Source organism: Sander lucioperca, chromosome 22 (genome assembly GCF_008315115.2).
Source record: "Sander lucioperca isolate FBNREF2018 chromosome 22, SLUC_FBN_1.2, whole genome shotgun sequence".
Classification (NCBI taxonomy): Eukaryota; Metazoa; Chordata; class Actinopteri; order Perciformes; family Percidae; genus Sander; species Sander lucioperca.
The window spans coordinates 8760800-8786511 of record NC_050194.1 but is presented as its reverse complement, the minus strand read 5'-3'; the positions used below and the strand labels follow the sequence as shown (position 1 = coordinate 8786511).

The 25712-nt window shown below is 40.6% G+C and overlaps 1 long non-coding RNA gene across 1 annotated transcript; it reads left to right on the top strand.

Moving 5' to 3' along the window:
• The first annotated feature begins 374 nt into the window (after window positions 1-374).
• LOC116046895 lies at window positions 375-24204 on the top strand. The gene is made up of 3 exons (XR_004104257.1): window positions 375-415; window positions 615-617; window positions 24093-24204. It is a non-coding gene; the product is annotated as an uncharacterized LOC116046895 (long non-coding RNA).
• The last annotated feature ends 1508 nt before the right edge of the window (window positions 24205-25712 follow it).

Genomic DNA, 25712 nt, shown 5'->3' with positions numbered 1-25712 from the left:
CTTTCGAAGAAAAGCTTGATATTTTGGGATACACTTATTACTTTCCTTGATTGAGATGGATGCCCTTCCTTTTCATTCTCTATCAGCAGACAAATCAAGCTACTCTGGCCTACTCTAAAGATGTTAACAAAAATGGGGTGTTTTATGTTATAAAAATGGGAATTATAAGATAAAATCAAACAATCAAATCAATATTAAATATTTATAATCCGACAGCCTGGATGCAGAGTATTTATAGGCTCAGATTAACAGATGGATGTTAGCGGAAGGACACATTTAAATATGTTAATTTGCAAATGAAATTCAATTTTATTTTTTCAAGAGTTACACTTTACAGATAGAGTAGGTCTAGACCACACTATATAATTTACAAAGACCCAACAATTCCAGTAATTCCCCCAAGAGCATGCATTTAGTGCGACAGTGGTGAGGAAAACTCCCTTTTAGAGAGAAGCCTCGGCAGACCCAGGCTCTTGGTGGGCGGTGTCTGACGATGCCGGTTGGGAGTGTGATGAACAGTGGCAATAACAATCACAATAAAGATAATGGAACTGTGACTAGAAATAGTAGTCGTAGTAGTTCATGTCATAGCAGGGCACTGCAGGGCGTTTCAGGATGTAGCGTGGCATGGCAGAGCATAGTAGGACGTAGCAGGACGCAGCAGGACGCAGCAGGATGCAGAAATAAAACCTACTGATCTTTTGTTACATTTACCTCGGATGTCGGAGGTCGGAACTAAGAATGGCATCACACCGAATTGACCGCTCAATACTGGAACAATTTTAGAGATTTTTGTTCACATTAGTCACTTAGACACCAATTCAATCAGGAGAGACTTCATTGCAGATATGCAAAAGTTTATTGTACATATGCATAATATGAAATGTACAGAGTCTTTGGAGATTAGACTCCATCGTTATAAAATTATTTTTAAAGGGGTAGAGAAGCCAAGACCTATCCCCCCCGATAGAGACTCTGGAGAAACTGGTGGTGGTGGTGATGGAGCCCGAAGACCGGACTGAAGGAGTCGACAGGAGCGGTCTGCCGGAGGAGGACCCAGGGTGCCATGGGTGATGATGACTGGAGGTGGAAGGGGAGGAGGAGGGTTGCACTCTTTACCTTAAATAACAACTGACAGCCGCAGAGAGAGAAACAGATTTAAAGCAGGGATGTAATGCTGTGATTGGCTCGTTGAATTCATGGCCGGTTTAACTGAAAAGTGAACGCCTCGAAAGCTGATCAGTATTAGGAAGAGAGAGGTGATGAAGTTTAGAAGTCTTCCTGAAAGAATTTACGCTGAGCTTCATTGCATGGAAAAATAGGGTCCAGGTTGAAAAATACCAAAATGATCCTTTAAATGTACGACTAGGAACTCTGGAATTCCAACTTCCTAGTTAAACCGGAACACACCATTTGACTTTACTAAAACTCACTCTTTAAGGCTACATTTACATTGCTACGTTTTGGTTTTCAAGCGGAGTTTTGAGCCAAAAGTGATTGCAGTACGAGTGTTTTTAGCTCCAGTAGAAAAACTAACGTCGGTTTAAACTAACACGCCCAAACCAAAATATCTCATCAACATTCTCGTATACTAGGAGGCAGCATGTATACTCCGCCCGTTGCTGGTAGTTGCCATGGTAATGTTAGTAGCTTACTCTCAGAGAACGAGACGTCATGACTGATAAGGTGGCGAAACGTTGGCGTCAGTTTCGGTGTTGCCAAAGGTCTCTGTTTGCGGCCGTTAAGACTGCAACACAACCCCGGAGGTTCCAAACCAAAACGCGTGTCACTACCCGATGTGAGTCGAGTGCAGATGTGAGTTGCGCATGCCTCACTTTGCGACAAGTAGCCTACAAGAACCTGCTAACGAGAGACTTCTGTAATGTCAATACAATAAAAATGGACCTACATAGCGAAGTTCGTTCACTGCTGGCTACAAGTTAGCAATCAAACACAACAAAGGCTGTCACTTGAATGGCGTTTTGAGCTAACCTAGCAATCAAACAATCATAGATAGCTAAAACGTTTTTGAAATGGCTGCTGGCTACAAGTTAGCAATCAACCACAACAAAGGCTGTGTCTTTGAATGGCATAATGTGTCATACTGAAATTTGTGAAATCCATAAAATAATAAACTTTTCTCATTACAAACAATAACAGAAGATGGAAATCATTTCAAAAACGTTTTAGCTATCTATGATTGTTTGATTGCTAACGTTAGCTCCGTAAACCGTTTAAATCTGAGCATGCGCAACTCACATCACAGCACTGCAAGTAGGATAATAAGAAGAGGATGGGACACTTTCCTAGAATTAGTATTGAGACTACTTCCATGCAAGACAATTACAAAGTGACCTTTGGATAATGCATTATTCTCATGGAGTGATGATAGTAGGTCAGCGGATTTACACTTAAATGTCAGATCACATGAGCTGATATTAGGCCTTCTACATGTCATGATGTACAGTAGCTGCTGGGGACTTTTTAATTTCAGCGTATTACATGTTTCCTCATGTACTGCTTTGAATAAAAAACCCACTTATCTGTCATTTACTAAAAGAGACTATGAAAAAATGATGCCTGGAGACTGTAATTAAAGGGAGTGTCAGAGCTATAAAGTCGCAAAGGTCACTGCGGTAACACTGATGGTTGCTCGGGAGCGCTGGCATGTGATGCTGCAAGTCATTTAACTGCAGTTTATGTGACAGTTTTACGCACAATGTAGAAAGAATGTAACTGAATAGAATAGAGCAAAGATATGGGAATGTGCAGATAAGGCATTGATTTCTAGGAAGATGGCATAGTTTGAATGCAATTTTCAGTATACGTGGAACTTTTCCTGTAAACTACCAACTGTATGGGTCATTACATTCAAGGTTTAATTTCCATATTTATTTTTTCTCGCTCAATAAAAACAGCATAATTTTGTCTGTGCACATTATTAATACTTGTGGAAAGAGAGGAGGATAAATTGATGTCACACACGTCATAGTGACATCACGCATCAATCACACACAGCCTGTGTGATAACTATTCATTACTCTGTTTCTTCTCATCTGCTGATAGTGTAACTCTGGGAATTGTTGTTGAATATTAAAGTTCTGTTGAGAATTGCATTGCAGAAACATAGTGGCTTTCAAAATATGCACTATATTTAACCACACGTCTGTTATTATTTTAGTTCCTCCCCTACTAGACCAAATTCTACTGCATTCCTAGCCATCTCGAGGTGTGCCAGGCTCAAACAGAGTTGATAACGGGGTTGATAATATTTATTAGTCAGTCTGTTGGGACTTATCTTTGCTGGTTCGAGTCTTCGCACAGATTAAGTAGTGTGGACTGGTAGCTGAAGAGCTGCCAGTTCACCTCTTTGGTGCTGCCAAGGTACCATTGAGCAAGGCACCAAACCCCTAACTGCTCAGGCCGCCTGTCCTTCACGCTCTGACATCTCTCCAATGCATGTGCATGTGTGTCATAGATGGGGTTGGTCTGAGCAAGTGCGCCGGACATAGGGGGGTAGAAAGTAGGGAAGGGTCTTACCCACAGAAGTTCCCCCAGTCTTGTGGTTTCTCCAGTTAGCCAACGTCCGGTCCAACTGATTCAGACATTAGCGTTTCCCTGATCATTTCTAGCTAATTTGAAGGTTGCAGTGCATGTGTCAAAGAAGTACCTTTACTACCAGTATAGTAAATCTGCATTATATACATTCTCAGATGACTGAAAAGAGAATAGATAGAGAAAAAACTTTTTTTAGGCATTGAAACATTCAACAACCCCAGTGTGAAATGGTCCACTATACAGCACATTTTGCCTTTTTCTCTGGGCATATCATGAATGACCCCAGGAATAAAAGTAGTGACACACATGAACATACACATACGCAAATTAGTATCTTTCCCAAGCCTGCTTTGTCACTGATAGGGAAACTGTCAGTGGAGACACTTTTCAGGAACACTTTTCTTATTTCACACTCTTAAAGTATCTTGTACACTTTTGTTTTCTCTTACCTATGCAATCCAACACTGTCAGCAGTGCACACACTACACTGCAAGTCTAAGATGAGCTTTATTGTAGTCTGAGTTAGTGTACAGCCCTAGATGCACCAGTACAAGACAGGGATAGACTGTGGAAAGTGTCCCATCCCCATGTGAGTGTTAACTGAAACACTGGAAATTACATTAGTACTGAGGAGATATGCCTGAGAAGAAGTCAGGGAAAAGGGGATTTTTTAAAGTAGGCCTAAGGCTCACAGTAACGCTGATCATATTTTCTTTACAGTCAAATAATGTACAGGGCAACAATTTAAAGCAACGATATGAAGAAAAGTTAAAAGAAAACATGAACTGTGAAACACACAATGTTCTTTTTGTTGACAGCATAACAGGAGAAATGTGGCTTCACAATGGCTTTTTTCACAGATGGATGCAATAATTCATGATATTCAGACTGACACCATATTTATTACTACTTCTAGAAAATCATGTGCTTTTTTTCCCTTTAAACACATGACAACAAGAACTGCAGATGTTACACATGTTAAAGCTAACGTTTTGCCCTGGGCGTGGACTCCCACTGCAGCAGTGAGAAGTGATTGAAATTCTGTTTTGAAGGCAGTAACAGTTAAGTAGCTTGTTCATTTGAACCGGTAACTGCAGAACTTGAGAGAGCCACCAGCTTGTGTGAAACCGCTTGGCTTATACTGCTAATTTCCATGGGTTAAAGCTGTCAACATGGTGTGAAACATGTCGCTCCAAGTGTGACCGGAGAGGTGTGACTGAAGAAGCCAACCTGCTGTCAATTTACCATAGAAACACAACATTTATATCGCATACATTGTTTTGCGCACATAATGTGTATTTGACTAAGCAACACACTCTCACTCCCAATAGGTCACAGATGGCCGCTTGGTCGGATCACATTGATAGCACACATCTACCGAGCCAACACAGTCGCAAGGCTGATTTATGCTGCTGCGTTAAATCAATGCTGAGGGTACATACGTAGGTACGTGGAGATACCACTACGCCATAGCATGATGTGCACCTCTTAAAAAATTTAACTACACGTTGTGGTGACGCACGTCGCTTGGCCGTGGCTTGGTAACATTGCATTTCCCCCTATTTCCAGGTTCTCCTTCTCCATAAACAACATGAAATATTTCTATCTAGCTATTCTCTTAAAGAGATCGACGCACACACCAACGCACAAGAATAAACTTCAGGCCACTTACGTACGTGGGCTACGGCGAAAGCACTGCGTGGAGCCTCCGCAGAAGCGTAAATCAGCCTTTACTCCCAGCGCTTGGCAAAACGCTTGGTCAGGGGCCTTTGCTGTTAGTTACTGATGCAAAAAGTGTCCTTTATCAATATTTAAATGACAATGTGGATGAGGCCATTATAGTTCGATGACCACCTGTATTCATTTGAGCCAGAGTATACGACAAACTGTTAATGTCTTTTAGTAAGGTTAGTAAGGCTGTGTCAATTTGCATATAAGTTTACATTTGGGCCACCAAAAAGGTACTTTTTTTTTTTTTTTTTTGGCATCCAAATGTAGATGCGTATGGCCAGTGCTCAAGAGGATTTGGATATTATTTTGGCCCCATGCCCCGTGCATTCCTGTCCAAAGACTTGCAAAAACACAGAAGGAGATGTGTTTGCCAGTTGTGTGTCAGAGGTGGTGTTGCAACACCATAGCCATGACTAACCGAACATTTCATTAGCACCTACCCGAGTGAGAAAGCAAACTATTTGTAACTTTTTTTTGGAAAGTAAAAAAAAAGCAGCATCCTGACTTGGAGCATTGATTTCCCCTAAAATGCATTATCTCCGGCAGTGCTTACGTTTCTCCGTGGCCCGTCTCATTTAACAGGTCACCACAAAGGAGAGCTTCTCATCTACTGACGCAGAATCTCCAGCTCCACGCAGAGCAAATAGGCTACAATTGATACTTGTTTGTTCTGCACTCGAGAAAAGAGAAATGTTTGTCAAGACTGTGGTGCACACAGAGAGCCTTGCTTGTTAGTGCCGTGATGAATGATTTGCGTGTGACGTTGGCACATTCTGTCATCATCACACGACACGCTCTGTTCATTTTCTCTCACACACACTCTGTGGAGAAACATATTTGTAGTTGGCTTTCAAAGACAACTTTGTCTGATGGTCCATGATTGCGAAAACAAAATCCCACTGTAGATGTTTCCCCGTTAGCTCGGCCTTGTTACATTTAACAATATGTTAATGGAGGTTTTCCTACAACAGTAGGAAGCAGTTTAACCCTCATGTTGTCCTTGGGTCAAATTTGACCCATTTTCAAAGTTTCTACATCAGAAATATGGCTTTCTTTTCAACCAAATTTTCCAAAAATAACATGGATGGTTCCATCCGCTAATTGATAATCACTACTTTTATGGTCTACCCGGGTGAAAATCTGTGATCATCCATAAATATATGTTTCTCTGTCTTTAACTATTAGTCAAGATAATTCCTAATTTCTGTTCATTTTACTCAAAAATTACCGATAATTTCATGTAAATGATGTTTATTCACCATCAATTCCATAAAGAAGTGTAAAACTAGTGGTAATAACTTATGAAGTTGGCTAAAAAGATATAACATACAATTGGGTAATCATTAATAGGCTACTTTATGCTTTATAAACAGGCAAACTGAACCAGAGGAAAACAAGTGCATGGTTGACGGGAAGACAATACGAGGGTTAAGACTTTATTTGCCTTGCATCAGTCATTTGTGTAAATTAACTTATCAAACAGACTTTTCAAAATTCAATCAGTTCTTCTGATTAATGTTTCACAATGCACAACTTGGATTTATTGAAATCACGTTTTATAAAGTTAGAAATAAAAGGATGGAATATAATAATAAATTGCCAAAAATATGACACCCTCCTCTCTGACAGTGGGCTGCAGAAAAAGCCATGAAGGAGGAAGGGCTTTTAACTCAAACCTTACAGATACACAGAGTACCCTATACTTACTTTCAAATAATAAATAATTTGACAGATTTTTTGTGTTATCATATTGACAAGAGGTTACTATAAATATGATCCGGTTACGTACTGAAGCAAGAAACTGGTTGATTATTAAAAAATTAAATCCCAGATTACAAATGCATATTGGAATTAGCCTCGGTTTTGCCAGTTTGAAAATCAGAAACAAGGACTGATGACAGCCCAAAGAGGAGAATGGTGTAGAAAGTGTTTTTATTGATGACTGGGCGAAATAGGGAACTACCAATCATCTAATAGTACTACTCGAAATGGCATCTGTGCCAAGCCAATGCCTGTTGAGCACTTTGTCCTTTATCCTCTACTGTAATATTCAAGGAATGTGGCTTTTAAACTTAATGACGTCACAGAGTGTGGCTCTGTCGGCAGTCAAAGAGTGGATGCTGCAGAGGCGGCGAGTAATTATGAAAGCAGAGAAAAGAAAGGAAAACAAAGAGGAGACAGATGGCGGGAGGGGTGAGGAAGAGAAACATAACACACTCTGAAGCTGTGTATGTTTGAGCTTGATCTGCACTAAACTGTTACAGCTGCTTACAATCATGGTATATCTTTCACACTTTCCCTGTTGCCGGTATTGAATAGTAGCTTCCAGCTGATCAGTTTGAGTCATACTTGTGGCACACACCGTACTAACACCATTCTTTAACCAAGAATGTGTTCCGCTACAACAACAATTCATAGTAACTAATTGCCTTTCTTTACAGAATGTAAACATCAGAATGTGGGTTGTAGGATATCCTGTCCCGGCTTGTAAAACCATCCACCTGCAACTACACTATTTACTGAGGGAGCAATACCAAACTAAGAGTTACTGATTAATCACAGACGATCATTTAGTTATTGACAACTACACTGGAACATTACAAAAGAACTGGAATAACACACAGACCTAGACAAACAGAGAGCTGTTGGAAACAGGCCCATGGTTCTACATATCTTATTTAATTGTAAAAAAGAAGCTTTATTGTTTATATTACATATACTTTACTAGGGATTTGCAGAATAATTACACTGCATTACAAATCTCAAATATATGGCGCGCTTGTCTTTGTCTGTTCATGGTGGCTAACATCATTAGCGCTAATGATCCAGGTCTTCTGCATATTCCTAAAAGGATATAAGATGAACATTTATTTCTATGAAAATACTGTTATATAACTGGTATTTACAACCTTATCTTGCACTTTGTTACATCATGAATCAACCGAAAAGAGAAAAGCCTTAGTGTGCTTTTGACTGATTTCAGCAGTTGAGTACTATATTCTGCTAGCACATGCTGCGCAGGCCATCAGATCCAAAATAGAAGGAACAAAACGCAGTGACCTCAGAGATACGCAACAGGTGACCCAGATTCCTATTTAGGTCAAAGCTAATCCACCGAATGATCTAATGTTTTACACCACATTAACAAAGAGGTGCGCTTTAAAGGAAGACACCGTGTTTAGGGCAGGTTCTTGGTCAATTCCCTGCTATCTGCTGTTAATCCTGGACATCCATTGTATTTACCCTCTTGATTCCCAGGTGTGAAACAGACTGATTAGGTGTTCTGAACCCATCAATATGGCTTTATGTCCAGAGGAGCAGGGTGAAAAACATTATAAGTGATAGATATACACCAAAATCATCTCTAGTACGTCAACAATGTTGGCATACCATGTGTACACCGTAGCATATTGTACAATATGTAAAAATATATACAATTAATTAAATATTGTGCTGTGATGAACATCTGCAGGCATCCTTTCCTGTGTGAGCTGCTGGGTAATTGACAGGGCCACATGAAATCTTTTTTGCACCCTGCTAATTCTGGTAATGGACCTAGTATCGGTCTTGCTCTCTATAATATATCATTTCATTTTTATTTCATTTCTGAGTCTACAGGCTATATGTAATACAAACCCCTATTAACATTTTATAAACTTAAAGTTCAGTCTTTTTCGAATGCTGTTTCCACAGTGTCACTATACTAAACTGTAAACAGGGAGCAGGGAGGCAAATCATATATAATAGATGTTCTTGAAATGTGTGTTATACAACAGCTCGCTGTGCTGATTAAAGAAATCAAAGCAGAAGTAGAGAACGTGTGCTACTTCACTTCTTTGCTTTTAAAAAAAAAAGCAGCCCAGATCGAAGACCATGTAGTTGAAGAGTTCATTTTTAAATGTTTTCCAAAAAATCTTTTTAGTGGGGGGGCGCTAGTGAGCACCACATGGAGTTGTTTTTCCTGAGCTCCTCTCCATGTTATAGAATAATTCGGTATTTAATTTGAAATGTACCAGTTTACCCGACCTTTTGTTAATTCAACCAATGATTAAAATCGAGGCGATGCGAAAAGCGAAGACAGAGCGTGGAAAACAGCAGGATAAAAGCCCAATCAAGACTAAAACTTCACCACAGCTAGCGCTAGCGCTAGCACCAGAACGTGCCATGACAGACCTCGAGACTAGCAAGGGCACTGATGCAGAGTCGAGCAGCATTCTTCTGGCAATAGAGAGTATAAGCAAAACAATGACTGATCGATTTGACACATTAGAGGCAACTCTGGCATCCACTCAAGCATCTTTGTTGAGTCTTGGAAACCGTATGACAGAAATTGAGGAGAGTAACTCCAGCTACGACCACCGCCTCTCACAAGTTGAACAAGCTTGCACGAAAATGCGGGCGGAAAACCATGCACTCTGCTCAAAAGTGATCGACCTGGAGGCTCGCTCTAGGCATCAGAATATAAAAATTGTTGGCCTACCTGAACATATCGAGAAAAGATGCCCTGTTGAATTTCTGGAGAAGTTTATCACTGAGCTGCTAGGTCCTGGCAATTTTTCCAGCCCCGTTGTTGTGGATCGAGCACACCGTCTAGGGAAGCAATCTTCGGAGGAAAATACACGACCACGTGTGACAATGGCCCGTATTCATCATTTCCAAATCAAGGAGAAAATACTACAGCTTTCTCGCCAACAATTTCTATATACACCGATATACACCGAGGTGGCCATCCATTTCTTCCCCGATTCGCCAGTGGAGGTGATTAAACAGCGACAGGCTTTTGAAGATGTTCGAAAGAGGCTCAAGGGTCGGTTTCATCTACCCAGCTCGACTCAGGGTCACACTGGGAAACTTGCAGCAGGTATTTTCTTCACTACAAGAAGCCGAGGTGTTTGCAGGGACTCTGTCCTGAACATTACATGCGCTTGGGATGGTGCATATTGTCTGGTATGTGACTTCATTTCCTGCTATCATGCAGGTCGGGACATTCTCATGACCGTTGTTTAAATGTTACTTGTATGTTTTTTGCACGATTGGAGAGAGAGCGTAGGGCTCTTTTGTTAGCTTAGCTAAACTATCTTTTCCTATGGTCCGGCAGCCTCTATGCCTGTTTGAGGGGAACGTGCTCTCACTTTGTTTGGGGAAAGTGGGGGGGCAAGTTCTTAATTGTGTGTTTTCTATTTTGTTTTCCTCTATACTGTTATCAGTGTTGTTTAAGGGTGTCACATTTTTACATCACTGTACTTAGATATGCATCCTAGTCTTTCTTCAAGAGGTGGTGGCATTACTTTTACTAGTTGGAATATTCGTGGTTTGGGGCATGCCATTAAAAGGGCAAAAGTATTCTCTCATTTGAAATCCTTAGCTGCAGACATTATATTCCTACAGGAAACTCATATTAAGCCCACAAGAGCAAAGTTGCTTAGGTGTAGCTGGGTCAATCAAATTTTCCAGTCCACATTCTCCAATAAAGCTAGAGGAGTGGCTATTTTGATTAGAAAAACTGTCCCATTTAGACATGTTTCCACCGTGTGTGATCCTTATGGCAGATATAGCCTGGTGACGGGCTACATTTATTCATACCATGTCACACTTTTAAATGTATATGTTCCCAATTTTTATGACCCAAATCTTTTCTCTCAGATACGCATGTGATTGTAGGTGGTGACTTCAATTGTGTGCTTGACAATTTTCTGGATAGATCAGCCCAAACAAACCAGTTACCTTGTGCTGCCGCCACAACCTTAAATAATGTAATGTTATCCACACATCTAGTTGACATATGGAGGCTTCAGCACCCCACACATAGGGATTATTCTTTTTTCTCACAAAGGCACAAATCTTTCTCTAGAATCGATTATTTTTTGCTTGACTCCAACTTGATATCAAATGTGATCTTCACCACATATCATAATATTTTAATTTCTGATCACTCTCCTATATCACTGGTACTTGACTTCAACCATAAGAAACAGCAGTATAGTTGGCGCTTCCATCCTTCACTTCTCTCCGACTCCTCGTTTTCTCAGTTCATTTCTTCTAGGATCTCAGGGTTTTTGGAAACAAATGATAACCTAGATGTTACAGACTCTACCTTATGGGAAGCCTTTAAGGCTGTGATTAGAGGACACATTATCTCTTTTGAAAACTCAGTGAGAAAAGAAAAGAAAAAATGCCTTTAAGAAATTGAAAAATCAAAAGATCAAAGATCTAACGCAACTAGAAACTGCCTATAAATCTTCTGCTAATTCCATCACCTTACAGAATATTCTTAAACTGAAGTATGAATATTATGACATATTATCTGCCCAGATAGGACCAACTGTTTCGACTGAAACAAAAACAATTTGAGCTAGGGGACAAACCCCAGAAGCTTTTAGCTCGACAGCTGAGAGGTTTGCAGGCCTTCTGCTTATTCCTAAAAAGTTATAAGATGAGCATTTATTTCTATGAAAATACTGCTACATAACTGGTATTTACAACCTTATCTTGCACTTTGTTACATCATGAATCAGCCGAAAAGAGAAAAGCCTTAGTGTGCTTTGGACTGAGTACTATATTCTGCTAGCACATGCTGTGCAGCCCATCAGAGCCATCTTTAAAGTTGCACAACTGTGTCCCAGTAGCAGTCGATGAGATGGCAGACCTTAGTGTTGGTCACTGGCGATAGCTGAAATCCTGCTTTGATAGAAGGAAGAAAACGCAGTGACCTCAGAGGTACGCAACAGGTGACCCAGATTCCTATTTAGGTCAAAGCTAATCCACATTAACAGCGAGGTGCAAAACAAAGTTTTCTAAATTAGTGCAAGCGCTTTAAAGGAAGACACCGTGTTGAGGGCAGGTTGTTGGTCAGTTCCATGCTATCTGCTGTTAATCCTGGACGTCCATTGTATTTACCCTCTTGCATCCAAGGTGTGAAACAGACTGATTAGGTGTTCTGAACCCATCAATATGGCTTTATGTCTCCAGAGGAGCAGGGTGAAAAATATTATAAGTGATAGATATACACCAAAATCATCTCTAGTATGTCAACAATGTTGGCATACCATGTGTACACTGTAGCATATTGTACAATATGTACAAATATATACAATTAATTAAATATTGTGCTGTGATGAACATCTGCAGGTATCCTTTCCTGTGTGAGCTGCTGGGTAATTGACAGGGCCACATGAAATCTTTTTCGCACCCTGCTAATTCTGGTAATGGACCTAGTATCGGTCTTGCTCTCTATAATATATCATTTCATTTTTTTTCACAGACTATATGTAATACAAACCCCTATTAACAGTTCAGTCTTTTTGGAATGCTGTTTCCACGGTGTCACTACACTAAACTGTAAACAGGGAGCAGGGAAGCAAATCATATATAATAGATGTTCTTGAAATGTGTGTTATACAACAGCTCGCTGTGCTGATTAAAGAAATCAAAGCAGAAGTAGAGAACGTCTACTACTTAAATTCTTTGCTTTAAAAAAAAAGCAGCCCAGATCGAAGAACATGCAGTTGAAGAGTTCATTAAAAAAAAATTCCTTTTATTCAAAATGTTCCAGTCCATGAAAGTGCAATCATTCTTTTAAGCAAGGACTTTTTTTAATCATCCATTCAAACAACACCTTTTCAATTTATCATCATCATCATCATCATCATCATCATCATCACCATCATCATCATCATCATCATCATCATCATCATCATTATTTTGTCAAAGCAGCGCTCTGGAAGACACTGTCTCGTTGTGAATTAAAGCTCTAACATGGAGACCAGGATCTACCAAAAAACAGCATATTGTACAAATAAACTGTAGTAAATCAAATATAATTAATTAAATAATGTGCTGTGATGAACATCTACAGGCATCCGTTCCTGTGTCAGCTGACGGCAACTCTCCGCAGAACTTTCCGTATATTTTTCCCCATATTTAAAACTCACAATGTTAACAGATCTCCGACCCAAGCACACAGAAGAACAGTCCGCAGACTTTCTTTCTGGATCACCGCTGAAAAAAAGAACATGTACTTCACTTCTTTATGTTTAACATATTTGGTTGATAATGATAACAATGTTATTTTTAGTAATTGCTATAATTGTTATATTTTTATGGTCATTTTTCTATTCTGTATTTATGTTCCTACACACCTAATTTCTTTATTCCATTAATGTTAAGTCTGTAATGATTTTGTATATGGCGCGCTTGTCTTTGTCTGTTCATGGTGGCTAACATCGCTAGCGCTAATGATCCAGGTCTTCTGCATATTCCTAAAAAGTTATAAGATGAACATTTATTTCTATGAAAATACTGCTATATAACTGGTATTTACAACCTTGTCTTGCACTTTGTTACATCATGAATCAGCCGAAAAGAGAAAAGCCTTAGTGTGCTTTGGACTGATTTCAGCAGTTGAGTACTATATTCTGCTAGCACATGCTGTGTCCCAGTAGCAGTCGATGAGATGGCAGACCTTAGTGTTGGTCACTGGCGATAGCTGAAATCCTGCTTTGATAGAAGGAACAAAACGCAGTGACCTCAGAGGTACGCAACAGGTGACCCAGATTCCTATTTAGGTCAAAGCTAATCCACCGAATGATCGATTGTTTTACACCACATTAAACAGAGAGGTGTAAAAACGCAGTTTTCTAAATTAGGCTACTGCAAGCACTTTAAAGGAAGACACCGTGTTTAAGGCAGGTTGTTGGTCAATTCCCTGCTATCTGCTGTTAATCCTGGACGTCCATTGTATTTACCCTCTTGATTCCCAGGTGTGAAACAGACCATGATTAGGTGTCCTGAACCCATCAATATGGCTTTATGTCCAGAGGAGCAGGGTGAAAAACATTATAGGTGATAGATATACACCAAAATCATCTCAAGTACGGCAACAATGTTGGCATACCATGTGTACACTGTAGCATATTGTACAATATGTACAAATATATACAATTATTTAAATATTGTGCTGTGATGAACATCTGCAGGCATCCGTTCCTGTGTCAGCTGACGGCAACTTTCCGCAAAACTTTCCGTATATTTTTCCGCATATTTAAAACTCACAATGTTAACAGATCTCCGACCCAAGCAAACAGAAGAACAGTCTGCAGACTTTCTTTTTTCTGGATCACCGCTGAAGAAAAGAACATGTACTTCACTTCTTTGCTTTAAAAACAAAAACAAAAAACAGCCTAAACTGAAAAACATGCAGTTGAAGAGTTTATTTTTAAATGTTTTTCTAAAAATCATTTTACACTGATAATAATAACCAGAGCTGCAGCACTCAAAATGTTCCAGTCCATGGATGTGTAATCATTCTGCTAAGCAAGGACTGTTTTTTTTATTATCATGCATTCGCACAAGATCTTTTCAATTCATCATCTTCATCATCATGATCATCATGATCATCATCATCATCATCATCATCATCATTTTGTCAAAGCAGCGCTCTTTGAGATGGAAGACACTGTCTCGTTGTGGAATAAATAATAGCTCTAATATGGAGACCAGGATCTCCCAAAAAAAAAAAACAACCAGCATTAACAGAGCTGCAGAGTGACACAGCAATATGTGGGCTGGTCGGCACATGCACCACAACAAGGCAATTAAGCCCTTCAAACCTTTGATTCATCGCCCACCCAAATCTTTCAGACCAGGCATGTTTACATGGGAGTAAGACGCCTGTCATATTGTTTCTGTTTGAGAGATGTTTTGCGTCAGTGCATCGGCCCTCTCCCCACACACACACACACACACACACACACACACACACACACACACACATCTGAAAGATCTTTGATAAAAGCGCCTTATGTCATCCGTAATTCAATCGTCACTCCTGCATCTTGTCTGCTCCATCGAAAGCCTTTGTAGGAGCAGATTATCCTCTCACGCAAGACGCACAAATAATCTGTTTCTTATAAAATGCCCCTCGTCAAACAAGCCCCAATTGTCGGATGCCTGCTGCTCTGCTGCTCTTGATCCAACAACTAACTACAACTGCAGCTAGAAATTCTGCAGGAACAGAAATTCTGTAGGAACAGAACTTCTGCGAGACATTTCTGCAATTTCTGTGATAACCACCAGAGTGAAAGACAGTTCTTACATCACCTGCAGACGGCAGCGTTATGTTATGACAGGCCCCAGTGCATGCTATTATGACGGGCCCCAGTTAACGCTATTTCTAGTTATGAAACACACACACACACCCATCCCCCTATATAGCTACCATATATTATATCCTCTCATCACATGATCACATCTTGACATTAGACAAAATCAACATACCAATTAAACACAATACAAAAGAAAATTATTAATTTCAAAGGTGCAAAATTGTCACCTTTCAGTGAGAAATGCCATTTTGAATCCAAAAGATTTGTGAGATTCCTGTTGATCCAATGAGTTAATTTTTTTTAAGTGCCCTGAACAGGGGCACGTTCAATTTCAAAACAGCGTATTGCGTTTGGATATTCCGAAAAAAGCCTTTTTCTGACTTTAGCATTTTCCGATTAAGACGTGGGATATGCCGGTATTATTTCGATTTTAGAAGCGTTTTTTCGACATGTAAACAGCGCATTAAGAATATGGGTCTCAATCGGGGATTTTATTGTGTTTTGTGACAGTTTACGGTTTACAGTCAGCTCTGTGCGTTGATATGGTTGTTGTGCACCAGAGATGGGGACTCGAGTCTGAGACTCGGACTCGAGTCACACTTAAGTCGTACAAACAGCTGACTTCAGACTAGACTTGAGACTCGACCTAAAAGACTTCAGACTTGACTCGAACTCGAGCTTCGAGACTCGTCAACAACCTGTTTTCATACAATTATTGCTTTTTAAATCTAAATTTATTCATGTATTTCTATTTTCTTTTATTGGCGCATATACGTTGGGGAAACGTATGACAAGCTGCATGTCCCCTGCCCTTTGCCATAATGTGCAATGTAACGCATGCGCTATGCCTTATGTGCGTGCACTCACATACATGCATTGACGATGGCGACACCAAGTCCTCCTGGAGTTGTGCCTTTTGTCATTAGTTTTGCTTTCAATAACTTCGTAAACAGTGGCAGTAAGCGAACAGTTACATGCAAGGTGTGTGGCACCAAGATAAATGATGCCGTTGAAAAAATGACTTGTGAACATCTATGGGTTGCACAAACCAACCAGCTAACAGTTTGCAAGGCTGCGGTAGAGACTCATGCCAAAAAAAAAACATTTAAACATTATGAAAGACTTGGATATCAACAGGTTTTTTACAATAATATGGAACAAAAAATCCTGTCATACATCCTGTCGGCGTACAAGTCCTGGAGAGGCAGCAGATTGCAGCCAATCACCTTTTTCAGCAGAGCACACTCTGCCCTTGCCTCAGCAGTGGCAGCAGTGTAGCAGATGGTGATGGAGCAGCTGAGGATGGACTCAATGATCGCAGTGTAGAATTGCACCATCATAGTCTTTGACAGGTTGAACTTTTTCAGCAGTCACAGGATGTACATCCTCTGTTGTGCTTTTTCGACGAGGTCACACTTGAGGTCCTAGGAGATGATGGTGCCCAGGAAGTGGAAGGACTCCAATGTTGCTGTGGAGTCCCCCAGGGGGATTAGAGCGGGCAGGGCTGCGTCCATCTCCACTGTCTTCAGAGCATTTAGCTCCAGGTTGTTCTGACTGCACCAGGTCACCAGGTGGTCAATCTCCTGCCTGTAGGCGGACTCATCCCCACCAGAGATGAGTCCAGTGAGGGTAGTGTCGTCTGCAAACTTCAGAAGCTTGACGGGCTGGTGACTGGAGGTACAGCTGTTGGTCTACAGTAGAGCTGAAGATCTTTGCCCGAACCCGACGGGACCCGACGGGACCCGACGGGACCCGACGGGTTATGTCGGGTTCGGTCTTCATTTCTATCATGTTACACGGGCTCGGGCTTGCGCTCCGAGTTGCGCAGCAAACGAGCGGTCAGGTGAAGCGTTTCGATTAGTGTGAAAATGGATGCTGAGGAGGTGAAACAGAGGCTGGCTTCTGGAGGACTTATTTTATTTCTTTGTTCCAACTTCCATGTGGCCTATAGCCTTCGTTAGTCATGAATAAATTATGTTAAAAAATGTATAAATTACTCATTCTTGACGGAAGACAAAAGAGCTGTGTGCATGCGGCGCAGTCTCTTTTTTCTTTCTCTCCCTTTTCCGCCGAGTGGTGCGTGTGCCCGCTCGCGGCGTGAAGAGCATGTCCGCGCTATTTTCCGACATGCACTCTAATCACTGCTGATAGACGGCCTTTTGTACAGTCGGGCTGTAAATGGGTTCGGGCTTTTAAAAATCTGTCAATCAAAATGTACTTGTCGGGCTCGGGCCGAATTCTGTCGGGCTCGGGCCTTGTCGGGCCGAACTTTTAAGGCCCGATTACAGCTCTAGTCTACAGGGAGAAGAGCAGAGGGGAAAGGACGCAGCCTTGAGGGGAAGCGTTGCTGATGGTCAGAGAGTCAGAGACGTATTTCCCCAGCTTCACATGCTGCTTCCTGTCAGATAGGAAGTCTGTGATCCACCTGCAGGTGGAGTCAGGCACATGCAGCTGGGTCAGATTGTCCTGTAGCAGAGCAGGGAGGATAGCGTTCAAGGCAGAGCTAAAGTCCACAAACAGTACGTGGAATAGGTTACTGAGGAGTCTAGGTGTTGGAGGATTAAAATGAAGAGCCATGTTGAATGCATCGTCTATAGACCTGTTGGCTCTATAGGCGAACACAAGGGGTCCAGAAGTGGGTTGGTGAGGGTTTTGAGGTGAGCCAGAACAAAGCGCTCAAAAGACTTTGAAACCACAGAGGTCAGGGCGACGGGTCCGTAGTCATTTAGTCCTGTGATCCTTGTTTTCTTGGGGACCGGGATGATGGTGGAGGACTTGAAGCAGGCTGCTACGTGGCATGTCTCCAGTGAGGCGTTAAAGATGTCTGTGAACACCGGAGACAGCTGATCAGCCCAGTGCTTCAGGGTGGAGGGAAAGACAGCTTGCGTGGGTTTAGTTTTTTTAAACAGTAGTTTAACATCACTTTCCAGGATTGTAAGGGTTGTTGTTGTGAAGGGGGGGAGGGAGGACTCTGGGGTGGGAGGTGACGGGGGCCCCGACAAAAAATTCACTGTTTTTCACATGTGTATAGGCTACAGTATATGATTTGGTGACATCACTATGGAAGTCATGATCCAGTATGCAACATACACAAGTGGAATGTGGAAACTTGAAGCCTGCACTGCACGTACACTTACAATGGACGTTCCAGGGAAAAAGGAGACATCTTTTAAAATAAAACATATTTGCGGATTCATAGTTCTCGGAATTTCCAATGAGGGGAAAAGAGTAGATTTAATCTTAAGAATTTTAACTAGATGGAATTGTGGAGATGTTGTGGAGAAACCCTATCAGACATGAATTAGCAGAAAAAGCAGAGTTGTGTCTTATGTCTGGATCGGATATCTTAGCCCATTCCTTTTAGACTTGATTTAATTACTATTACTTTTGTCAAAGGATGTAAGTCTAGAAACGACAATTCCACCAGTTTAATTCGATCTGATAAGTGCTATGAGAAGACTCTTAACGAGACCATGTGAGGCACCAAACACAGCGTCCAGATCTCATGCTGACTAGCATTTAGATTCTCAATCTGCCTCAAATTAAACCAGCCAAAAAGCCATCTATGTACTGTATCAGCAGCAGCAAAAATGTTAAATTTAGATGCCAGACATTGTCACAAATCTGGACTGAGACAAACATGCAGAAGTCCTCTACACACACAGACATACAACATGCTGCACTAATAGATTTGTGAGCAATTTTGTACGTGTGTACATGTGCTGGTGTGTGTTTTGTACTACTGCATGTGTTGAGGTGTGTCTCTGTGTGAGGGAAAGAAGGAGACAGAAAATAAAGACAAAAAAAAGCATCATTCAGAGTTAAGGCTCAAGCTGTACTTCTGCTTTTCCACTTTACATCCACCAAGCATTTTGCATTGCATGCTGTAGATATTTTGAGTTTTAATAACACTTTACCATCTTACAGATACACATTTTTACAGAGCCCCTAAAGCTTTTTTCTTGCGCTTCTCGTGAGCACAAGATGCTTTCTGGTGCGCACAAGATACACGCGAAAGTAACTTGTGCTCACGAATCTAAGGCAAGCAAAATTATGCTAACAAAGTATTGCTAACATTATGTAGATAAAGTTAATATTTCACATTCACAGCAAAAATCGTTTGACAGTAACCTTATCATCTTTAAGTTAGTTGGTGACACTATCAGGTACATTTCTTTGTGTTCTCAGGAAGATGAATACCGCTTGGTTACGTTGTAACCACGGTTCTCTGAGTGAAGAGACTATCTCTCCAGCTGTAGGCCACTCGGAGACAGTTCCGACCAAACTATCAGTGATTCCACACCAGTACAGGTGCTTTATAGGATGTGGCCAGGCAAGGCGGTGTGTCTTAAAGAATTATCCACGTACCTGAACACAGGGGGATCATCGCCGTACATATGGAATATGTGTTGGTGGAAAGATAGTCTCGATACGAACTTCTCCTCGGCAGCCATTCTGAAATTCTGAAATAGTTAACTATTTATCACGAGAACAAATAATTATTCTGCAAAAACAAGATTCATCCTGTTATTTTGATATTGAGAAAACAAACAATAAAAAACAACAACATTGCAACCGTGGCTGTTCCCAGCTTCCGTATAAATGTGACAATCAAGTTAGTAATGTTCCGTTTCCTTCTGTGGAAATCAGGTGAATGACAGGAGAATAGGGAATAATGCATTGATGCACTGATGTGCACTGATTCCTGATGATACTTACATAATTTTACTTAAGAGACATTTTCAATGCAGGACTTTTACTTGTAACAGAGTCTTTTTACACTATGGTATTGGTTCTATTAAGTAAAGGATCGGAATACTTCTTCCACCACTGGATAAAACACAACATTTCTTCTGTAATGGATTATATTGCTCTGTGGAGATATTTTTATTCTGAATAAAAAGCGAATAATAGCAAATACTTGTATTTGTTTCCCTGTTCTGAATGAGGAAAAAAAGGCCTGATGTTGTGTAATTCATTTGGCCAAATATGTAACTAAGATACCTTAAGAAACACACTGATGTTACCTTTTAACTAAATGACTTCCTGTGGCTCACTTACATCCTAACTGAAGTCCACTTGGTCATGTGCGGCTGTATCCGGAGGAGGATGTGGGTGGCTGCTGCTGGCATGCAACCAATCAAATTGGCAGCCATGTTTGGCGTACACGATTCAACATTCACATCCACAATACAGGCTCACGTGCATCAAAGTGTAACTTGAATCTGGTGAGGATGTAACTGGCCCTAATATGATTGCGTACATTCAGTTCTGATGCTTATACATGATTTAACAGGGTGTCATTGACGCTCTTCCTGTTTGCAGTTTAACCTGTGAGTTAATACTAACTACTGACGAAATCCCTGCTTTAGAGGTGCAAGGTTTAATCTGCTCTGGAGAGCATCCCTGACGTATTGAGCATGTGAAGTTTGATGCAAAGTCATTAAAACTGTGCATTCAACTCTGAATCAATACAAAAATCATTGATGGATGTGAAGATTTAGAATCCCAGGTTTATGAGTTGCTGGTAAACTGTCTGTTTAAAAATTAGATCTGTTTTGGATGGACACATTATTTTTACAATATGCACAAAAACCTACTACCTTTTAGCCATGGATATGACACTAATAGGATATATAACTGTATTCCTAGCCTCAGTTTTTATTATCAATTAATCCAGCGATTATTTTCTTGATTAATCACTATAGTCTATGAAATGTCAGAAAATCGTAAAATGATATCCATCACAATATCCCCAACCTCATTATTTCCAAAAAAATTATTAAAATGATTATCACATTTGTTTGCAGCTTAAAGGTCCCTTATCATGCTCATTTTCAGGTTCATACGTATTTTGGGTTTCTACCAGAACATGTTTACATGCTTAAATGTTATAAAAACACATTATTTTTCTTATGCTGTTTGTCTAAATATACCTGTATTCATCCTTTGTCTCAAATGTTCCATTTAAGCGCCTGTCTCTTTTTCTGGGTGTTTGCTGGGTCTTGCGCATCTGCGCTCACTTAATCCCTACACCTTCATTGCAGCCGGGGAATGACTGTAAGGTAATGGCACTGTAGCAACACTAACCCGCAATTTCCACCAACTGCGGAACGGCTGCAGATCCGCTCTGCAACGGCAGCGGAGTCAATAGGTTTCCATTAAAATGTATGTATTTTCACTGACTGCGGAACGGCTGCGTTCCGACTCCATCCCAGCTCCGGCGATCCGCAGCCCTCCAGAGCAAATACGCAGAGCTTCTATTTTTGCCAGATGCTGGAGAGCTCCGCAGCAATTCAGCACAGGGCAGATTGTGCGGGACAGGAAGTTGAGCACAGAAATAAAATAAAACATCCGGTTAATTTTCAAAATAAAATACACCGTGCTCACGGCAGATCATATTTCCCTGCACTACACCTTAACAATGTCATAATGGGCGGAGACAGGCCTGAAGTCAAACTACATCCTGCTATATCGCGCGATCATACATGAATTCGTGAGATCTCATGGGTCCTCGTGACTTCAGCTGTCAGTCATGGCCGCAACTGTTCCGCAACAAATCCGGACCTGGTGGGTATTGAAGGACGGCGAAGCACGGAGCCATCACGCAGCGGAGCCAATCCACAGCTGTTCCGCAGTTGGTGGAAATTGTGGGTCATGGACAGGAGAGTTGTGACATCACAAGCGTATGGAAGTCCTGACGGCTCGTTTTAAAGGCACCGTTTTTTACGGGCTGTGTGCATTTCTCTGTGGATTGAGCCTTTTGATACTTTCACAGTATTTATATAGCACCTCAACCTGCTCAATAATACTTATAAATATAAATAAATATACTTATAATAAACTTTACGTTTTTCGCATGACTAGAATTGCTCTACTGCAGTGACTCATTTACTCTACAAGACTAAATCAAGTCTAAATGTATCTTTTTAGAGACTCAGATATGCATCGTAAGAGTATTTTGTTGGCATTGTCTTTACTTGCTAGGTAAAATGCAGAATGGAGGAAGGAAATATGGAGACAGGGTAAAGAAGATATCAGAAACACCTCCGATTGAACAGCACCGCAAAATGATACTGCCTGACAGAACTGGTGATATTAGGTGATTCTGCAAAACCAATATGTTCAGTGACAATGACTTCTTTGTGGCCAACACCAACATTTACAAATGTCTCACTTTCTATAGTATGTTTTTACATGGCAACTCTACATTATAGTTAGGGCTGAGGACAAATTAACTATTGTTAAGGCATGGTAAAGGTTTAGGTTACTAACACACAATTGAATGATCTGGCGCTGATAACTACATCCTTTCTTTTAGCCTCACTACATAACGGGTAAACTGCTTCCTGCATTGGTGCAGAACGTTAGCATCAGATTTAAACCATAAGGGTGCGGATTTTCGTTATAAGGACCTGGTGCTGTTGTTTTAAACTGCATGAGTATTAGCTACAGAAGATGGACATAATAAACTGGCGTTATGTCACTGTGTTATAGGGGCCTGTCCTATCAGTTTGATCTCAGCGTGTCTGAGCCATGTCTGAGCCTGCTGTGGTGCTCTGCTGAAACATAAATACATTACGGATTAAGACTGATGCTGCCAGACACCGGGCTACTCATCTTCCCTGTATCAGTCGATCATTTTGTGTAAGAGCTGACAGTTTAGGGTAACAACAATCAGCCTTGTGTTGTGAAATATAAGAGTCCACAGGCTGTCAGACTAAAACATAAAGGTCTCTTCTTCCTCTGCTACACAATCTTCAACTATAAGAAGGACGAGATGACCAATATGCTTATTTCTTAGAAAACTGCTAGTACATTTATAGCTACTTGTTCCTAAGATGACTCATAACACAGAGGGCTCAAAGGTTACCGTACACTCGTTTTTATTTAATTATGTCTCAGTGACAAATAAGGGTTGTAAAGTTTTCCAGTTGACCCATCTGCTATTAGATTTAATTTGTGGAGGTTGCTAAGGAATAGGAAAATGCTGGATAGTGATGTCACTATTGTTGTCACTGAAATAAGACCCAAGTTGAAAGGCTGAAGCTTTTTTTTCAATTTTAATTATAATTTTTAAGTAAAAATAAAGTAAGATTTTCAATCAAATGATCCATTGCAGTGCCGATTTCTGTGCTCATCAAAGCAGAACTAGACCAGAATGAAATTCTGAGTTATGGATGCTTTGTTTCTATATTATGTTAAAGCAAAATCTACAGTACTGTGCAAATGAATATTGTAAGGGTTCAGAAAAAAATGCAATGTAAACGATCTGAAATTCATGTTTTCATGTCTTATGCAAAGTGTGCATTAAAACAGAGCTAAAAGGAAAGTGAATCTTAGACTTACATTTGCCAGGTAGCCACAAACAGCATGTCTGCTGGATGTGTGAATAGGCATCTATTACACATTAGCTACATGTTATTGTGTTGTTTTTTAGAGCTTGTTCTGCTTCCCTAAATAGCTAAAGAAACAATAGGCTTGTTTGAGATGAGCTGCGCCTCGCCTGTAAAGTGGACGAGAGCAGGAGGCAGCAGCAGGGGGCCCTGACAAAAAGCTGCGGTCAAGTCGTACAGTTTCCAGCCGTTTCCAGCAGCCTTTCTTTCTTTCCTTTCTTTATTAGGATCCCCATGAGCTGAGGCAGAACATCAGCTACTCTTCCTGGGGCCACACAAAACATAAAACATTACAACAAACAAGACATTTTCAGACAAAACAACCACATGATATAAAAATAAGAGCAGTAGAACTAGCATTATTCTTTCTTGCAAATATAACTATACATATTCCTTCTTCATATACTCTTATAAATACTACACTAAATACATAAGCACTGAATATAGAAAAAGATCAATCTTACCACTTCTTTGTATACATATGAATATTCCTATACATAAAAAGTACAAAAGTTGTTTCCAAATATGGTTACAGGCTTAGGGCCTTTAGATGTAGCTTTACTTCTTTTTTAAAGCTTTATTTATTGTGCACTTTAGCAATCTCAGCCTTCAGTCTGAACAGGAAGTCCCAGAAACACTCACATCCTGTTAGGTCCGATTCCGATTTATTCAAATGTTATCAGAAACATACATCAGCTTTATGTAGTCTCCAATTGTTTTGATTCTGACAGAGTAGCTGTTAATATGCTCTACGTGCGATCTGTTGCTGTTGTTAATAAACAACAGACTGTAGATGATCCGTAATCTGAACGGATTTAGTCTCCCTGACGACTAAATGTCACTATCAGCCACACAACACGTGTCTGTTAACAGAATAAGTCTTAAAATCATACAAATATCAATCAAAATATATCCACTAATAAAAAGCTGATATAAAATGTCATAGTGTTGAGTAAATTTTGAACCAATCAGCAACGTTTGAGCAACTGCGGCGCCTGCCTCTAAAAACTGCGGCCGCCTCGATCTCGTGAGGTTATCGTTGCCCACGTGTGCCTGACGTCAGATTGATACGGGATCAAGTCGGACACAAATCTAACTGGCATGCATTGGGCGGCGATTGCCGGTGATCGATTCTGCGCAGGCCTCATCTCGAACGGGCTTAATTATTGCAGGTTTTAATAAAATACAGAACTATTGACTTTTTTTCTGGTAAATTGAGCGATAAAATGGTGCTATAAGTAGAGCATGACTATCATTTTGTAGACATGACCCATTTCCACATTTGTAATTAAAAAAAACAAGCTGGTTACTCATCCCTCCACATGCCAGCGTCATGCTGTTATGTCTGCAAACAGCAGAGTATGACCTGTAACTCTCAGCATGATGGACAATACAAAGTGCAATGAGTAAGGCATAAAGTAACACCACTTCATAACCAGACAAAACAAAAATATGGGGCAAATAATGCAATACAAATGAACCGGACCGGACTGTTCAGAGAAAAACCAGTCCATTAGATCAGTTGCTGGAAAGGGAGAACACCTAGGGTAAAGTAAGCACAGAGCGTTGCTGATAGATAAATCTCAGATATGACTCTGAGATTGCCAGGTGACAGTATGGCATCTCGTCTGTGCTTCTATGTCTCCCAGAATAACTGTGACAACACAGCTACGTGCGTAAAGCCATCTCACCTCCCTGGCTAACTTCCTGGTGTTCCCAGCCTCGCTGTAACGCGCTTTGAGAGTCAGTTACGACACCGCGTTGCATAAGCAGGATCCTACGGACCTTTACTGTGTCATTAGTCCCCAATATAGCAATTATACATCTCCATTCTCTCACCCCGTGTGACTTTGATGACGTACATGAGACTGATCGTTGGCATTTGATTAAACTGCGAGCAGCTGGAAACATTTAATGATAGCTC